The 21,118-nt window shown below is 40.8% G+C and overlaps 1 long non-coding RNA gene across 1 annotated transcript; it reads right to left on the bottom strand.

The window, feature by feature from the left end:
- Positions 1 to 8,413: 8,413 nt before the first annotated feature.
- Positions 8,414 to 9,760, bottom strand: LOC132634033 (uncharacterized). Its single transcript, XR_009580007.1, has 2 exons — positions 9,689 to 9,760; positions 8,414 to 8,759 (listed from the first exon to the last, which is right to left on the bottom strand). It is a non-coding gene; the product is annotated as an uncharacterized LOC132634033 (long non-coding RNA).
- Between the last annotated feature and the right edge of the window lie 11,358 nt (positions 9,761 to 21,118).

Raw genomic sequence — 21,118 nt, 5'->3', positions numbered from 1 at the left:
GCCGTGACTAGTGCCCGATCTGGGCACCCGAACCCATCTATCAAATATTATCTCAAATTCTATCAACTCATTCTAGTATATGGCGGAAGCCGACAAGGCTTTATTTAAAATTTAGGTAATTTCCAGAAAAATTTCGACAGAGTTTCCTTTGTTTTACGGACTATCCAATATACCCTGCACGCAGAAAATACCAACAAAAGTCACACAGGGCTAACCAAGCAATATATAAACATATGCGGATCGGCCGCCTCGGTGTATAGGATCGCCCAAACAACATATGCGGACCGGCCGCCTCGGCGTATGGGATCGCCCAAACGACATGTACATACATCCATACAGAAAGACCCTAACCCACAAACATGTCCACAGACCTCTAAACAGACCGACAGAATCATATGACGGGACAGGGCCCCGCCGTACCCATGAACGAATATATACAAACGCACTAATAAATATATATACCAAAAGTATAAGCTCCGGAAAGAGAGGAGCACTCCGAATAGCAGAAAGGGTGTCCTAAACAGGTGGATCACCAGGCTGTGCGTCTGTACCTGCGGGCATGAAACGCAGCCCCCGGAGAAGGGGGTCAGTACGAAATATGTACTGAGTATGCAAAGCAGAAGGTACAGAAATAAATCTGAATAATAATCGAATTAGATATATAGAAAATAATACATATCAAAATGTTTATTTCCAAAGTATAAATTATGCATAGGGCACTGGAAAATGTGGTCGCCCGCCTGTCGATGGCGCCACAACACAGCATAACACCAGAAAGTTTCAAATCTCCGAATCCCCGTCACACATCACAACACAGCATAACGCCAAACACAGCATAACGCTAAACATAAGTGGAACCCGGCCCTCGAGCGAGGAGCACGGTGAACCATAATCACAGCATAACACCGGAATGTATCACAAAGCGCACGACAACAGAACCGGCTCGGGAACCGGCGAACGATATCATAGGGCACGAACGGAGTAGTGAGGAATCAAATGCATAAAATCATCATCATAAATCCAAAAGATAAGTAAAATAGTCATATTTGAAATCGGAACAATAATTACAACATTTGTTTTCCCAAAGTTACCGAAATTACCAAAAGGGCGTCGCGGGACCCACGGACGAGTATAGGCCCGAACTGAGCCCGCCTATGAAAAACATACTCATTTTATATCATACAAACTCCTACGAAAATTTCAAAGCAATCCGAGCTTTTCTGAGGAAATTATGAGCGTTTGAAGTTTTGGAATCGCTAAAGAATGAACTTTAAAACAAAAATCAGCTTTCATGTAATCTTTACAAGTTATGGATTCCAAGAACATAAGGATCAATGTTTTGCCATGACAAGGCAAGGATGCCAAAGAACAAATGCGATTCATAAACATGCTCGGATTGTGAGAATAGAGTTTCCTCGAGGCTTATATCATAGCCTATTTTAACTAAGGCATGCCGAAGAAGGAAGATTACTTTACATACCTCAAACGCTCTCCAATATGATCCAACTCAAGCTAAGTCCAAACTATGATTCGGGCTGCCCACGATCTAAAAATAAGCCATAAAATGCCAAACATTAGCTAAAGACTCTTTGGGCATCAAATTCCAATTTCGCCCTTAATTCTACAGAAATTTGGACAGCATTTCCCCTGTAAACAGGCTACCCCGAGAATTTAACTCGGTCGTATCAATCAACAACAACAACAACAACCAACCTAACAACATTAATAATCAATCCGAAAGGTAATACAACAATAATAGCTCTCTTTTCCATCATTCATCAACTTTCATAAATTCAATTCGACGACTTACCTTCAAGCCAAAATCGACGCTTATACGCTCACATACTAACAATATTTAAAGACATTCTATGCAATTCATACAACATTCCCAACAACCCAAATTTTTCTCCAATTCATCCGAATTCAGCCCCCAACCCGAGACACCCCTATATCATGCTCCTCATTTCCAAACCATGAGTTGTACCCAAAAATTCACATTCTAACAAAGCTATTCTCATCAATAAATAATTCACATTAAATGTACAATAACTTCCAAATCAGTCTGCAATATTTACAACATCAATTTGAGTCAATAAACTTTCATTTCCAACATAGAATTCATGGCGACGACGGCTAAACAATAAGCGATACTAATTCAATTCTTGGCACATAAGGTGGCCCATTTTCGGCTAACACTACACATATACATATATGGATGATTCTCAATTGTTCTTCACCTTACAATGATCATAATCAACTAACTAGGCATTAATTCATAATTTCAACACAACACAACAAACACCCATTTACACGGCTCAAGCACCACACACCCAACTCACTTCCAACACACTATATTTCATGATATTCATCCTTTTTAACCTACTACAATAAGCATACAACCTTTGTAACATGCAAAACATAAATGATTCTTACCTTTCTCCTTCAATTTCCCAATAGCCTAGGGTTTCCAAAGATGAAAATTGGTGGGTTGATCGATCCAACGATGCTTCCACGCTACTTAGGGACCTCAAAATAGGGGGTTTGTACCAAGGAATTAATTTTTGGATGGCTTGAAATGGGAGTGGAGTTTTCTCCCAGCTGGCCGTGAGCCTCAATGGAGGTTTTCAGCTTTTGCCCCTTTTGTTTTTAAGTGTGAGGATGAGTAATGAAGACTAGAGGTCACCCTTTACCATTTAAATGAAGTGTACAATTATCCCTTGGCCCACACTAATGTGTTGTCCCAATTAAAATTGAACACCATTTGTGTGGGCCAACCATGGAAATTGTGGATGATTTTTATCTTCCAATTTTTATCACTTTTGGTCCCGAATTTTCCTAATTGTTCCATACCAATAAATTCATGCACAACTTATATCTCAAAATAAATTCGAAGGTCAAGAATCCCGACTTTGTATCCCAAAATAATTTTGTCCTTAGCTTATCATAAATAAATCCGGATTATTCCACTGTACAAAAATACGGGTTCTAACATCCTTCCCCCCTTTAGAACATTCGTCCTCGAATGTCAGATTAACCTTACCGGTCATACAACAATTTGGGGGAGTTTCCTTACTAACTATCACAACAATACAATCATTGATCAACGATTCATTTATCAAACAACACAGTCAAATAGAGAATTGGATTACCTGTAGGCTCTGAAAATAAATGAGGATACTTCTTCTTCATATGCTCCTCAGCTTCCCAGGTCATTTCCTCTCAGTTATTGTTCCGCCACAGCACTTTAACAGAAGCCATATCCTTGTTCCGCAACCTTTTTACCTGGCGATCCAATATGGCTATAGGCTGCTCCTCATAAGATAGCTCCTCTGTGACCTGAATGTCATCTACAGGAAAGACTCTAGAAGGGTCACCAATACACTTACGAAGCATAGAAACATGAAATACCGGGTGTACCGCTCCCAAGTCAGCTGGCAAATCCAATTCGTAGGCCAGCTTGCCTATTTTGCGAATAATCAGATAGGGCCCAATATATCTCGGACTGAGCTTTCCTTTCTTGCCAAAACGCATAACACCTTTCATCGGTAATACTTTCAGGAACACCCAATCGCCAATCTGAAACTCTAACGGTCGACGTCGCTTATCGGCATAAGATTTCTGTCGGCTCTGGGCTGCCAACAATCTTTCTCGAATAAGTTTTACCTTATCCACGGCCTGCTGGACCACATCTGGGCCAATCAACTCAGTCTCCCCAACATCAAACCAACCGATCGGTGATCTACACTTCCTGCCATACAAAGCCTCATATGGTGCCATCTGAATACTGGAGTGGTAGCTGTTATTATACGCAAACTCAACAAGCGGTAAATGGTCGTCCCAGCTACCCCTGAAATCAATAACACAGGCACGCAACATATCATCCAATGTCTGAATAGTGCGCTCGGCCTGTCCGTCGGACTGGGGATGGAAGGCTGTACTCAGGCTCACCTGGGTCCCCAATCCCTCCTGAAACGATCTCTAGAACTTAGCTGTAAACTGGGCACCTCTATCGGAAATAACAGACACAGGAACTCCATGAAGTCGTACAATCTCCCTGACATAAAGCCTGGCATAATCCTCAGCTGAATAGGTGGTCCGAACCGGAAGAAAATGGGCTGATTGCGTCAGCCGATCAACAATAACCCAAATAGAATCATACCTCCGTGGAGTGCGAGATATACCTGTAATAAAGTCCATATTAATGATCTCCCACTTCCACGTCGGTATCTCCATCTCCTGCAATAGCCCACCGGGCTTCTGGTGCTCAATCTTAACCTGCTGGCAATTTGGACACTGAGCAACGAACTCTGCTATATCTCTTTTCATACCGTCCCACCAATATAGGCATCTGATATCATGGTACATCTTCGTCGACCCTGGGTGAACAGAATATCGGGCGTAATGTGCCTCGCCCATAACCTGTCGCCGCAACCCTGCAACGTCAGGTACACACAATCTGCCTCTGTGAAATAACACTCCATCAGGTGAAATCTCAAACGGAGTCTTCTCCTGTGCCAGAGCTGCGTCTCTGTACTGTGCCAGAATAGGATCCTCATACTGATGCCGCTTAATATCTTCTGTAATAGAGGACTCAGCCATACCTCGAACAGAAACTCCAACATCTCCAGAATCAGCCAAGCGAACTCCAAGACTAGCCAACTGATGAATATCGCGAACCATTTCTTTACTCTCTGATGGCACATCTGCTAGGCTGCCCATAGACTTGCGGCTGAGTGCATCCGCCACAACATTAGCTTTCCCAAGATGGTAGAGAATGTCAACATCATAATCTTTCAGCAACTCTAACCACCTCCGCTGCCGCAAGTTCAGCTCCTTTTGCCTAAAGATGTACTGAAGGCTCTTATGATCTGTATAAATGTCAACGTGAACCCCATATAAATAATGTCTCCACATCTTCAAAGCATGAATGACCGCGGCCAGCTCCAAATCGTGAGTAGGATAATTCTTTTCATGTTTTCTGAGCTGCCGGGAAGCATAAGCTATCACCCTGCCGTGCTGCATCAACACACATCCCAAACCAATACCAGAGGCATCACAATAAATCACATACCCATCTGGACCCTCCGGAAGAGTCAGGACTGGAGCCGTAGTCAACTTCTCTTTCAGCAACTGGAAGCTACGCTCGCAAGCATCTGACCACTGAAACTTAGCTCCCTTCTGAGTCAGCCTTGTCAAAGGCGCTGAAATGGAAGCAAACTTCTCCACGAATCTCCGATAATAACCAGCCAATCCCAGAAAGCTACGCACCTCTGTCGGCGTCGTAGGTCTAGGCCAATTCTTTACGGCCTCGATCTTCTGGGTATCCACCCGGACGCCATCAGCCCCAATAATATGTCCCAGAAATGCCACTGAAGATAACCAGAATTCACACTTAGAAAATTTAGCATATAATTCCTGGTGCCGAAGTGTGCCAAGTACCGTCCTCAAATGGTCCGCATGCTCTGCCTCTGACCGAGAATAAACCAGAATATCATCGATAAATACGATCACAAACATATCCAAGAACGGTCTGAATAACCGATTCATCAGGTCCATAAATACTGCTGGGGCATTTGTCAGCCCAAAAGACATAACTCTGAACTCATAGTGCCCATATCGGGTCCTGAATGCTGTCTTGGGAATAGCAGCCTCTCGTACCCGTACCTGATGGTAACCCGATCGCAGGTCTATCTTCGAGAAGTACCTGGCACCCTGCAGCTGATCAAACAAATCATCAATCCTGGGGAGAGGATATTTATTCTTGATGGTTACCTTATTCAACTGCCGATAATCAATGCACATCCGCAGCGAGCCGGCTTTCTTCCTCACAAATAATACCGGAGCTCCCCAGGGTGACGCACTAGGCCGAATGAAACCCTTCTCCAATAAATCTCTCAGCTGCTCTTTCAATTCTTTCAATTCTGCAGGTGCCATTCTGTACGGAGGAATAGAGATAGGCTGAGTGTCTGGCAACAGATCAATAGCAAACTCTATCTCCCGTTCGGGAGGAAGACCTGGAAGCTCATCTGGGAATACATCTACAAATTCATTAACCACTGGGACTGACTGAAGAGTCGGTGCCTCTGCCTCTAAATCATGAACACGGACCAGATGATAAATATACCCCTTTCTGATCATTTTCTCAGCCTTGAGGTATGAAATAAACTTACCCCTCGGCGATACTGTATTACCTGCCCACTCTATAACTGGCTCCCCTGGGAATTGGAATCGGACTATCTTCTTTTGACAATCAACATTAGCATAGCAAGAAGCTAGCCAATCCATACCCATAATCACGTCAAACTCGATCATATCTAACTCTACCAAATCCGCCTTAGTGCAGCGGCCACAGATAATCACGGAACAATCTCTATAAATCTGACTGGCTATAACAGAATCCCCTACGGGTGTAGCTACCTCAAAAGGCTCTATCGGTTCGGATTCTATCCCAATTTTATCAGCAACGAGTGGAGATATAAATGATAATGTAGAACCAGGATCAATCAATGCATACACATCACGAGAGAAAACCAGTAATATACCTGTGACGACATTAGGCGAAGCCTCCTGGTCCTGTCTGCTGGCTAAGGCATAAATGCTGTTCGAAGGACCGCTAGAACCCGAAGCTCCGCCACGACCCCTGCCGCGGACTGCTGGTGCTGGAGTACCTCGCCCCGCAGGGCGCATCGCCACCGAGGCTGAAGATGAACCACCGGCTGACCCGGTAGACTGAGCTGAACTGCCTGTACCACCTCTAGCCGGACAGTCTCTCATCTGATGGCCCTGACGGCCGCAAACAAAGCATGCACCCGTAGCTCGGAAACACTCTCCCGGGTGCTGTCTCCCACAGTAGGAACACAAAGGTCTGGGTGGCCTCATCTGACTGCTGGAACCTCTGTCCAACTGTGAACCTGAAGCCCTGGAGCTCGGGCCTGCCCCTGAATATCCGGCACCCTCAGATCTCCTGCCGGTAAACTGTGGGGGTGTACCCCGTGATGACTGAGAAGGATATCTGCTCTGCTGCTGCTGCTGAGGCTGTCTGCCTCGGAAATCTCCAGAATAGCCTGCGAATCTGGCCCTCTTGGGCGGCCTCCTGTCCCGATCTCTGCTGGAATAATCAGCTCTATGTCGGTCCTCCATACCCAGAGCATAAGCCTGTAGTCGGGCAATATCCATGTCTGTCTGCAATGCCACCGCCATACAGCCATCAATCAAGTAGCGGTCTAACCCCATCACGTATCTGTGCATCCGATCGGCCATATCTGCTACTATGGCAGGTGCGTACCGGGCCAGAGAATCAAACTCCATATTATACTCACGAACACTCCGACCCCTCTGCTGCAGATGTAAAAATCGATCAACCCACGCCCGCCGTAACTCTGGGGGCAAAAAGTGGCGGGTAAAAGCAGCCACGAACTCGTCCCAAGTAGCTGGGGAAGCACCCTCACCCCTAGATAGCTCCCAGGACTCATACCAGTGAGCAGCGACATCCCGTAGTCTATGCGAAACCAACTCAACAGACTCAGTCTCTGAAGCCCTGACCAAATCTAGTGAGCGCCGCATCCCCCGAATAAAGTCATGGGGGTCCTCGTCGGGCTTAGACCCGTAAAACTCTGGAGGGCCACATAATAGAAACTCTCGAACCCTCAGGCTGTCACGCCTATCGTCATCATCATCATCTCTCCGCCCGCGTCTGCGAGCCTGTCCCGCTACCAGAGTGGTCAATAACTGCACAGCCTCTCTCAGTGTCTTGTCCTCCGCCCCTGGCTGAGGAGCTAGAGGCGCGGGAGCTGGAGCCCCTAGAGCTAATGGTGAAGCTGCTCTAGACTCCTCTGACGATGAAGACGTAGCAGAGTCGGCTAGCCGGGACGTAATATCACGCATCATCTGAGCAAGGGTCCGAGTACCCTTCTGAGCCCGGCTGGTCTCTCCTACTACGCCCGTTTTCTTCTGGGCGGCCGTCGCCTTTGTCGGAGGCATCACTGAAAGAAAAACAACAACAGATCAAAACAGAATCATCCTAATAGCACAGTTCTATCGCACGATCTAAGATCAGAAGAAAAGACAACATCCTAAATGTCCTGTAGCCTCCTGTTTATAGATGTGGTGCACAACACACCGATAAACAAGACTCTACTAGACACGATCTGTGGACACTCCTAGGACAAACCGCTCTGATACCACTTCTATCACGACCCAACCCCGTAGGCCGTGACTAGTGCCCGATCTGGGCACCCGAACCCATCTATAAAATATTATCTCAAATTCTATCAACTCATTCTAGTATATGGCGGAAGCCGACAAGGCTTTATTTAAAATTTAGGTAATTTCCAGAAAAATTTCGGCAGAGTTTTCTTTGTTTTACAGACTATCCAATATACCCTGCACGCAGAAAATACCAACAAAAGTCACACAGGGCTAACCAAGCAATATATAAACATATGCGGATCGGCCGCCTCGGCGTATAGGATCGCCCAAACAACATATGCGGACCGGCCGCCTCGGCGTATGGGATCGCCCAAACGACATGTACATACATCCATACAGAAAGACCCTAACCCACAAACATGTCCACAGACCTCTAAACAGACCGACAGAATCATATGACGGGACAGGGCCCCGCCGTACCCATGAACGAATATATACAAACGCACTAATAAATATATATACCAAAAGTATAAGCTCCGGAAAGAGAGGAGCACTCCGAATAGCAGAAAGGGTGTCCTAAACAGGTGGATCACCAGGCTGTGCGTCTGTACCTGCGGGCATGAAACGCAGCCCCCGGAGAAGGGGGTCAGTACGAAATATGTACTGAGTATGCAAAGCAGAAGGTACAGAAATAAATCTGAATAATAATCGAATTAGATATATAGAAAATAATACATATCAAAATGTTTATTTCCAAAGTATAAATTATGCATAGGGCACTGGAAAATGTGGTCGCCCGCCTGTCGATGGCGCCACAACACAGCATAACACCAGAAAGTTTCAAATCTCCGAATCCCCGTCACACATCACAACACAGCATAACGCCAAACACAGCATAACGCTAAACATAAGTGGAACCCGGCCCTCGAGCGAGGAGCACGGTGAACCATAATCACAGCATAACACCGGAATGTATCACAAAGCGCACGACAACAGAACCGGCTCGGGAACCGGCGAACGATATCATAGGGCACGAACGGAGTAGTGAGGAATCAAATGCATAAAATCATCATCATAAATCCAAAAGATAAGTAAAATAGTCATATTTGAAATCGGAACAATAATTACAACATTTGTTTTCCCAAAGTTACCGAAATTACCAAAAGGGCGTCGCGGGACCCACGGACGAGTATAGGCCCGAACTGAGCCCGCCTATGAAAAACATACTCATTTTATATCATACAAACTCCTACGAAAATTTCAAAGCAATCCGAGCTTTTCTGAGGAAATTATGAGCGTTTGAAGTTTTGGAATCGCTAAAGAATGAACTTTAAAACAAAAATCAGCTTTCATGTAATCTTTACAAGTTATGGATTCCAAGAACATAAGGATCAATGTTTTGCCATGACAAGGCAAGGATGCCAAAGAACAAATGCGATTCATAAACATGCTCGGATTGTGAGAATAGAGTTTCCTCGAGGCTTATATCATAGCCTATTTTAACTAAGGCATGCCGAAGAAGGAAGATTACTTTACATACCTCAAACGCTCTCCAATATGATCCAACTCAAGCTAAGTCCAAACTATGATTCGGGCTGCCCACGATCTAAAAATAAGCCATAAAATGCCAAACATTAGCTAAAGACTCTTTGGGCATCAAATTCCAATTTCGCCCTTAATTCTACAGAAATTTGGACAGCATTTCCCCTGTAAACAGGCTACCCCGAGAATTTAACTCGGTCGTATCAATCAACAACAACAACAACAACCAACCTAACAACATTAATAATCAATCCGAAAGGTAATACAACAATAATAGCTCTCTTTTCCATCATTCATCAACTTTCATAAATTCAATTCGACGACTTACCTTCAAGCCAAAATCGACGCTTATACGCTCACATACTAACAATATTTAAAGACATTCTATGCAATTCATACAACATTCCCAACAACCCAAAGTTTTCTCCAATTCAGTCGAATTCAGCCCCCAACCCGAGACACCCCTATATCATGCTCCTCATTTCCAAACCATGAGTTGTACCCAAAAATTCACATTCTAACAAAGCTATTCTCATCAATAAATAATTCACATTAAATGTACAATAACTTCCAAATCAGTCCGCAATATTTACAACATCAATTTGAGTCAATAAACTTTCATTTCCAACATAGAATTCATGGCGACGACGGCTAAACAATAAGCGATACTAATTCAATTCTTGGCACATAAGGTGGCCCATTTTCGGCTAACACTACACATATACATATATGGATGATTCTCAATTGTTCTTCACCTTACAATGATCATAATCAACTAACTAGGCATTAATTCATAATTTCAACACAACACAACAAACACCCATTTACACGGCTCAAGCACCACACACCCAACTCACTTCCAACACACTATATTTCATGATATTCATCCTTTTTAACCTACTACAATAAGCATACAACCTTTGTAACATGCAAAACATAAATGATTCTTACCTTTCTCCTTCAATTTCCCAATAGCCTAGGGTTTCCAAAGATGAAAATTGGTGGGTTGATCGATCCAACGATGCTTCCACGCTACTTAGGGACCTCAAAATAGGGGGTTTGTACCAAGGAATTAATTTTTGGATGGCTTGAAATGGGAGTGGATTTTTCTCCCAGCTGGCTGTGAGCCTCAATGGAGGTTTTCAGCTTTTGCCCCTTTTGGTTTTAAGTGTGAGGATGAGTAATGAAGACTAGAGGTCACCCTTTACCATTTAAATGAAGTGTACAATTATCCCTTGGCCCACACTAATGTGTTGTCCCAATTAAAATTGAACACCATTTGTGTGGGCCAACCATGGAAATTGTGGATGATTTTTATCTTCCAATTTTTATCACTTTTGGTCCCGAATTTTCCTAATTGTTCCATACCAATAAATTCATGCACAACTTATATCTCAAAATAAATTCGAAGGTCAAGAATCCCGACTTTGTATCCCAAAATAATTTTGTCCTTACCTTATCATAAATAAATCCGGATTATTCCACTGTAGAAAAATACGGATTCTAACATTATGAATGGTAAGTTGCTGAAACAAATCAACAGTACTTGCATTGCCTTGATGCCCAAAACTGATAAACCAGAATTTGCAAGCCAATACAGACCTATCTCTCTTTGCAATGTTATCTAGAAAGGCATCTCCAAAATGATTTGTTTCAGACTCAAAAATGCATTGACATACATTGTGGCAGAAAACCAATATGCCTTTGTACAAGGCAGATCTATGATACATAACATTTTGATTTGTCATGATATTCTTAGGCACTATAATAGGAAAACAACTCCTAGGTGCCTAATGAAGATTGATCTAAGGAAGGCCTATGACATGGTGAGTTGGAAATTTGTAGAGGAAGCTCTTATGGGATATGGGTTTCCAGCTAGATTTACTCAACTGATAATGAATTGTGTCACCTCTCCAATGTACTCAGTGAAGGTAAATGGAGGAAGTTATGGTTACTTTGCTGGTCGAAGGGGCATAAGACAAGGAGAACCAATGTCCCCACTTCTCTTTGTCTTAGTGATGGAATATCTGTCTAGAATCCTTAAATGTATGAGTACACTACCTGATTTTAAATTTCACCCCATGTGTAAGCAACAAAGACTTACTCATCTAGTATTTGCTAATGACTTAATGATATTTTGTAAAGGTGATGAAGCATCAGTGTCTAGGGTTATGGAGGCAATAGAACACTTTGGCAAGGTCACTGGATGATCCGCTAACCTAGACAAATCTAATCTATTTATTGCTAGTGTGGATGATGCTACAAAGGAAAAATTGTTGCAAAGAACTGGTTTCGCCCTTGGATCCTTTCCAATCAGATACCTAGGACTCCCCTTGTCCTCTAAAATGTGGAATAAGCTGGACTATCATCAACTTGTGGTGAAAATCACTAATAGAATCAAAACTGTGTATGCTGCACAACTCTCATATGCTGGTCGACTACAAGTTATTACTGCTGTGTTGTTCTCTATTCATAACTTTGGGGATCAGTCTTTATTCTTCCCCAAAGTGTAGTAAAGGAAGTGGATAAAATTTGTAGGGAATATCTTTAGGGTAAAACAGAGGAGAAAAAGAAAATCTCACTGGTGGCATGGGAAAAAATCTGTTGTCCTAAGAAAGTAGGTGGTTTGAATGTCAAAGGTTGTAGGAATTGGAATATGGCTTCAGTTGGGAATCTTCTATGGCAAATATCAGAAAAACAAGACACATTATGGGTGAGATGGGTTCATGGTATCTACATAATGACTGATGAGAGCATATGGACACACACAGCACCAAATGATAACAGTTGGTATTGCAGAAAACTCAACGGCTTGAAGAATAGCATGAGCCCCTGGTATACACAGGGCAAATATAATCTAACTACTTGTGGTAAATACTCTATCACGAGAAGTTATAACTAGATAATTTGCCAACTGGGTAGATGGCAACTTGCAGAACTGATTTGGACTTCTGTTGCTCAACCAAAACACAGGTTTGTTTTATGGCTAGCTGTGCAGAGAATACTCTTGACTAAGGAGAGATTCGCCCACATAAACATTCTGGTAGAGGATGCAACATGTTGCTTATGTGATAAACAATTGACAGAATCTACACTACACATATTTGCTGAGTGTGAGTGGTTTAAGAGAGTGAGCTCAGCACTTTTGCATTGGGCTGAGGTGCAGGTGCAAGCAAGAGAAGTCAAGCAGGTGTTGGAGAGAATCAAGGCTAAGCATTGGAAACCTTTTAAAAAGGAGATTGTGGCTGCTATCTGGGGTGCAATCATCTACCATACCTGGAGAGCAAGGAATTGGAAACTCTTTAAACATGTGAATATCCAACCAGACACAGTAGTGATGCAAATCAAGAAGGAAACTGTTGAGAGACTAACGCTTCTTAGGAACAATAGAAGAGCTCATAGTTGCCAAAGATACATATTGACACTTTGTAATTAGATAAGGAACAATTTTCCTTGAGGCCTCTCTCCTCTGTACACCCTTCCTGGTAAGGTGGTATGGGGGGTTAGGTGCTCTTTAGTTTGTACTTTTTTGATTTGTTTGTTATGGTAAGTTTTCACAGTTTACCAAAAAAAAGTCTCGCTCTGCCCTTGCTTGGTCGTAAGCATATTACATTTTGATGGGCACATTTATGTGTTGTTCTAGTGGTCTCTTTTGATTTTTTGTTTGATATAGAGTTTTGGCTCTACCTCCTACAGTTTTGAGACAATATTTTTGTATCCCTTCTAATTGATGTGCAATTGGCAGCTTTGCTTTCGTAAGAGATCACTTAAACACATATCTGCTTCTGAAATCTGAATTGCTATTTTGCACGTCTGTGATACTCAAGAAAGTTGTTGCCCCTTTTCAGTTACCCACTCTCATTGTTAAAAAATTTAAAAACCGAAGACATTTTTTTCTAATTCTTGCTTGAAATAAGAAGCTAAATTTGATAATAAGTTATAAGTCTAAGGCCGTCCAATGGGACGGGACGCGGGACAGACATAAGGGGATAGAGGAACCGGGACTAGAAGTGGGACGGGATAGGGGGACGAAACACTAGTGCCGTCCCATCTCACTAAGCTTACGGGACAGGATGGAACTTACTGGGAGGGGACGGGATATTGCAACCCACTGGACAGCCTTAGCTATGACAATGGGTGGACTAGTCATATATCTTTATAAATATAAACTTCTTTGGATGCATTAACACAAAATAAGTATTTAACTCAAGAATCGCATTTATAGAACATGAATATGCCTTTGATCTTATCCCATTTATGTGAATTCCATTTTTAGGATTACAAAAGCAAGCAGAAATTCAAGCATAAAGTCGTTCTTAATCCTAAAAGAGACGATTGTATTTTCTTTTAATTATTATTTATATTCTTTTAATGTTCGGCAGGGATAAAAACACAGGTAATATGACCTTTTGCCAATAGGTTTAAAAAGTATATGACGAGCAACGCACAAATAAATAGCGCATAAAATGTTTCAGGGTGTAATGAATGAACAACTCAAGACATTCGTTATAACTTGTTATAACGCCTAAATGTGTGTTGAAATTCGTTTCTGTTTTTGGGTTACTATTAAAGATAGTGGCTTTCAACTTTCATGAAAAAAGAAAAAAAATGTTGTTTCAATTGTATCGGCAATAATTCATAATTCATACTAGATGATATGCCTAAATACGTGGCATGTGATGTGGAAGTTGAAAAATTCATTTTTCAATCCTATCTCTGATTGGCGATTACAGTAAAAAGACTTGGCGTTATCCCTAAGTTGTATTGTATTAGTTGATTCTACCACAATTCTGAAATAAAATCACAAAATAACACATTTTATGAGTGATTAAGAGCCGTTTGGCTTAGCTAATTTAAAATAGTTGATAAGCATTAAGTGCCGATAAGCGTTTTTAAGTGCTGAAACTGATTTACTAAATAAGCAGTTGCGTGTTTGAATAAAAGAGCTGAAACTGATAATAAGCAACTGAAATGTTTGGCAAAAAAGTGCAGATGAGCATTGTTTTATGTTAAAAAGACTCTTTTTAAAAATAAAAAAATAAAAATTATCAGAAGGCATGCCTTCTGAAATTTTATTGATCTTTAAAGCAGTCTACAACAAAAAATAAAATACAACTTGTTAACCATCTTGGGAAAATTCCGATGATGGTTTTACATTGTGCAAAAGAAAATAAAGCCTATAGCTATAGAGATCCCTACTCCTGCTGAATTTTCGTTGTTTTGATCATTAATGAAGGAATTTGAGCTTTGTCCATGTTAATGATCTTCCTCTCCATTGATGGCAACTCATGAAAACTGTGATACTTCAATGTGTATTCAGCTTGAATAGCAGTGTTTGCCAAGAAATCTGCAAGTTGGCTGCCTTCTCTAAATGTGTGCATAATCTGTATATTCAGCTGCCTCATGATATGCTACATCTGCTCCACTTTCTCTACCAGCTGCCAAGGTATTTTCCATGCATCTTGTAAGATGTTCTTCAGGGCTAATGAATCTGTTTCCACTTGGACATTTAGCAAACTGTGCATAACAGTATTGTATTGCCTCATGTACTGCTACTATCTCAGCCTACATGTTTGTTGCAATGCCTATGTTTTTAGCTTATGCATACACAAGATCTCCCCTGTCATCTCTTATACAAAAAGCATATGAACTCAGACTTGGATTGCCTTGTGATGCACCATCTGTGTTACATTTAAATCTCTGCTAAGGCATCTTCCATATTACTTTACAGAAGTGTAGCTTTGGTTTATAATTACTGAAAAAAATCAACTACTGCTGGCCAATCTAGTGGAGTTAAAATGACTTAACTGTCCTTAAAATTATTTACACTAATAAAGATGTAATTTTTACAAGATTTTGTATTTCAGTTTTATTCAAATACAAAATAATTTATGTCTCTTTTGTTTTTTATATACGAAAGTGTCACAACCCATTTTGCTTAGGTCGTGCGGGCACTTATCTTCCCGCCTCGGTAAGCGAACTCTCAACCCAACAATGAACAAATACACGAAGAATGAATTAAAACAACAGAATAGAACGAATACATAAGTCTCACGATATATCTACACATAAGTAGTAGAAAGTGCAGAATAAATAAACACCCGTACGGTCTAGTCTGAATAATACAAGAGCATCTAAGTAGAATAATACAATCTGGAATACTAATACATAATGTCTATGTCTTTGAAGTAAAAATAACACATGATAGGAAAGTCTTCAAGGTCAGCGGACGCCATGCTCACCCTGGAAACTCGAGAGAAAGCTGAAGTGTCGATCAGCCACGGGTCATAGAATTGGATCCAACCTAGTACTCTACATTCATAAAAGAATACAGCAAGTGCAAGTCAGTACAAACAACAGTACTGGTAGGCATCATCGGCCGACTAAGCATAGTTAACACAATTTAGATAAATAAGCAGATAAGCAAATAAACCAACCAAGTATGAGACAATATAATTGCAACCGAGTATCCGTAATCACCTATGTAAAGCATCTAAACCCGAATGTGTCAAGTCTGAGTATATCCGATCCAATCCAATTATCACAATCCAGTCATCAAACATCTCAATCAAGTCATAATGCAATGCAGTGCAATAATGGTATGAATGTGATGCTATGCCATCTAAATGAGGTGTACACATGTACTCCAGATGGAAATATCGACGTCTCGGCAGCACAACCCAGCGTGACTCGCGAAGTCTAAGTATCTCCCATCCCGGATCTTTGCCCAACAGACAGACGGGACCTTGGCTAATTTCTCACAGGGGGAGTCTTACCGGCACCACCCTGGGGGACCCGTAGAGTCCATGCACTAGCAACGATTTCGGGATATCATCGGAATCGGTCATGCAACAACGATGCTAGAATAGATCATTGGACATCGGCCATCTCATAGTCACTCAAGTAAAAGAGTCCGTCAAATATTAGTTCATATAATCAACGATTCCGGAATTGAACCTCGGACATCGGCCTTCTCACAATCACTCAAGTAAAAGAGTTTATCAAATATCAGTTCACATAATCAACGATTTCGGAATGGATCTTCGGACATCGGCCTTTTCACAATCACTCAAGTAAAGAGTTTATCAAAATATCAGTTTCGCTCAATCAATGATATCGGATCATCAGCAGGTATTGGCCATACATCATGAATCTGAGAGAATGTGTGCAATGCATATGTAAATCAATCAAGTTCAATATCACAAGTACCACAACGGGGTACACCAACAACGTATCACATCACAATACCAACAGTGGGTATGCCAACATATATCAATAACTCAAGTATCAACGATGGGTATGCCAACAATATATCCAAGTACAAATACCAACAATGGGTAGGTCAAATCTATCCAAATCAAGATGACAAAATAGAATCTGATATCTACTAACTACACATGGCATCAAGCCAATACAATGAAACAAGCAAGGCACACATAACGAGATGGCTAGTCCCAACACACATCAGGGCCCAACTGTTATATCCCGCATTTTGTACCTTCGGATGAATCAAGACAATTGCAAGAAGTCAAGGACAAGACTATACTTTGACCTTGTTTAATACACAAGTTGTGGATAAAATTTTTTGAAGTGGGAATATTAAGAAAGGCTAGGGGTAAAAAGGGAAATTCGCAAGATGACTCATGGAAATATGGAGGAAGGCTAAGGGCAAATTTGGAATTTGGAGAATAATTTTTCATGAAGTGCAAAACAAAAAAAAAAATGGGCTTGCACTAATTGGGCCAAGGTGGCCGGCCAATGGTGGTGGGCTTAGGCCCACATAGGAGCTTAATGGACAAAATAAAAGATGACTAAGTCATCAAATTTTTCATCTTGATCCATAGAAATTTCAAGAACCTTAAAGAACAAGAGAGAAGGAGAAAAAAAAACCAAAGGCCATTCGGCCATGTTCAAACCAACAAAAACCTTGGAAATTGTTTTATCAAAAATTATTTTCTTCTAGCTAAACAATCCATTGAAGGGTCCTTAGCAAAGTGAAGTGATCATTGGAGCAAGAAAAACACATATTCTGGCAAGTTACAAATTCTAGCTAAGTGAGAAATTAAGGGGAAAAAGGTAAAGTTTAATCCTTTTCTTATATGTTATGGATGATTATGTATGTTGTAGTAGGTAAAAGTGGATGAAATTCATGAAAATTTGGAATCATGTTGTGGCTGTGCATATGTGTGTATGTGTAGGAAAAATGATTTAATTATTTTATCTAGTGTTTGGTTGTTGTTGTTGTGGGTGCTATGTTGATAATGGAAGTTGGATGATTCTAGTGAGGTTGGGATGGTTGGAGAGTTGTTTTAGAAATTAATGTGATTTGAAAATAGTCTTCTTGTATTTATGGAAGATAATGTTGTTAGTGTGTAAATTGTTGGGCTGTTGTGATTGAATTTGAAAGAAGGAATTAGGTTGTTATTGTTCTTATTGAAGTTGGAAGGTCTCGGGGAAAGTAGTATGTTGATTGGGTTGTTTGGAATGTTATGTGAATTGTTTGAAGTATTCTTGAATCGTGTTGGAATGCGTTTTGAATTGATTGTTGATGTTGTTAGTATGATTGTTGATATTGTTGTTGATAGTTTGGCCGAGTTAAATTCTCGGATTGTTGTTGATAAAAAAATTGGCCGAGTTAGATTCTCGGGGACGGTGTATTTACAGGGGAAATGCTGCCGAAATTTCGGTAGACAAAGTGTTAGCTTAGGATGAGATTCTTGGATATCTATAGCTAATGTTCGTATTCATTAACATTGTTATAGATTTTGGGAAGGCCAAGAGTTAAGTTGGATTGACTAAGGAAGCAGACAAGGTATGTTAAGGCTCGTCCCTTTTCTTTCAAGGCATGATCCCGATGTTATGATCTTATAATTGTTTCCGTATCTTTCTCGTTTTCAAAAGTTAGATGTTTATGATTTCAAGGCATGATTCTCTTCCCGATAACTCGTAAATGTCTTTTTCTAAAAGTGTTCGTATTCTACAAAACAGAGGTTTATGATTTTGTAAGATCTTATGACAATAAAGATGAATATGTTTTACAATGACACTGATGATGTCGAGGATGAGAATATTTCTATGATGACTATGATAAGAATGATTTTCCAAAAATGGCTTCCGAAATGTTCGTAAAAGGTTCTGTACTTCAAACGCTCATAACTTTCTTATACTAAATCAGATTGACCCGAAACTTGTTTCTGAGCCTTCAGGTGTCGGTTTATGTACGCTGTTATTCGTTGCTAGTCTCATCTTATAATAATTGTTCCTTCAAGGTGAGACAAAGTCGGGATGATTATTCCATAATGTAATCGGAGGTTACCGACCTTACGTCACTCCGATAGATACATGACTTTCTTGGGCTCTGCTGCATGCTGCTTACATGATATATGTATATGATACATGCGTATGTATATGGGGAAGATGGGAAAGAGGGCCAGAGCGTTATATACGCGTATCCACCTGATCAGCTGGTATTATACGACATGATATCATCCCGGACGTGGGATGCCCGGACGCGGGATATATGTGGTTAAATGGATCGCCTGCCGACGCCTCGGCAATATGATATGTTCTATTTTCTATATATATGAAAAAGAAATGTCTTCAAAGAAATTAAAGTATGAAATAATATATGTATGGATCGGGCTGCACGTTCCGCAGCACTAAGCATGCATGGTACCCGCCAAAAGGCACTCATATGTACAGGTTGCTCTTCTATCTCATGATATGTTCTATATTTCCCTTATGTCATTGTTCATGCTATATATCTCTCATATGTTATTATTCATGCCTTACATACTCGGTACATTGCTCGTACTGACGTCCCTTCTTGTGGACGCTGCGTTTCATGCCACGCAGGTAGACGGGTTCGATTCCAAGGAGCTCCACCAGCGGTACACTGAGAGCGCTCCAGTTGTTCCGGAGCTTCAGTTTATTGGTACTACTTTTGTGTGTATATTTGGGCACGGCAGAACCCGGCCCTTCTTGTAAATATATGTATCTTGTTTAGAGGCTCGTAGACAGATACGTACAGTCAGATGTTTCATAACCTTGTTTGTCCTTGTCGCTGTATAATATGTTAGTAAAGCCTATTGACACTTGTTTACAAGTATGCTGTTAATAATGGTGTTAAGTAAAGAAATGACGGTATCGTCTATACGGCCCACTCAGTAGTGATAACGTCCAAATCCACCCTATTAATTAGAATGGGCACGGTCGTATGCAAATATAATTACCCAACTATGAGTCGGGGTCGAATCCCATAGAGAACAATATGTAGGCGATTAGGAAAAGTAGGAATTTTCACCAATAATAGCTAAAGCCAAACGATGGATAATATTTTGGTTTTGGAGAAAATTATAACTAATGCAAAAATGTAAACTAACCTAGAAAGCAAGTAAAATGATCAATGACCACAAGCATGGATACAAGGGAAACTACGCTCAAGTAACGATCCAATGTACTTCATGATTTACAAATAATGGTGAGTTTATATTACTTAGCCTCAGATAATGACTCTAAATTAGCTTCTTCCGAAGACTAACTAGACTACCTAATTGAATATCCCTAAAGCAATTAGGAGCATTAAGAACACCCGAATATGGCTACAAGTGGTGTCGCCTATCCCTAGGTCGATTTCCATTAGATGAGGGTTAACACCCCAAATTCTTGTTAATTAATCTTTCCCAATCCCGAGTTTGCCTCTTCCAAGTTTAAATCGAAATAAATGGGCAAGTCTTAGGGTTAGCTACTCCCTTAAGAATCATTCAAAATGAGATTAATTAAAGAAACAATAACCCACTTCATTAGGAATAAAATCATTCAACACATAAGCAAAACAAGAGATTCAATCCAAACTTAAACAATATATACTTCCATAAACAAGGTTCAAGTATTGAAATGAAATACTACACACATAAATATTCAATACAAAGCAAGAGTAGAAGAAATGGGTAAAGAATTTCTCATTGGGTGCTTCCAAATCTTCTCTTCCAAGGTGTTGGTGATGAACCCTAGCCTCCAAGAACTTGTGTGTTGTGCCAAAGATGAAAATATTTTGCCCCCTAGTCTTCCTTTTATGTTTCCCAATTTTTCCAAGTCCAAAAAATGACAAAATATGCCCCAGATTTTCGTTTTTGCAGTTCTGCCCGTTTTTTGCAAATCTGTCCCGTTTTTGCAAAACTGTCCACTTTTGACAGTTTTGCAAAACTGTGCAGTTTTGTCCAATTTGACCTCTTTTTGACTTTATTTTCACTTGGTTTCTTCCGATCACTTCTAAATCACATAAACCTGTAAAATAGATGTAAATGATATTAAATGCACTATTTTCTCAAGCAAACATAGCAAAAATATAAGATTAAAGAAGAGATAAGTTGGTAAAATACTAACTTATCAAACCCCCAAACTTAAAATATTGCTTGTCCTCAAGCAA

Source organism: Lycium barbarum, chromosome 3 (assembly GCF_019175385.1).
Source record: "Lycium barbarum isolate Lr01 chromosome 3, ASM1917538v2, whole genome shotgun sequence".
Taxonomy (NCBI): Eukaryota; Viridiplantae; Streptophyta; class Magnoliopsida; order Solanales; family Solanaceae; genus Lycium; species Lycium barbarum.
This window is presented reverse-complemented; position numbering and strand designations above follow the sequence as displayed.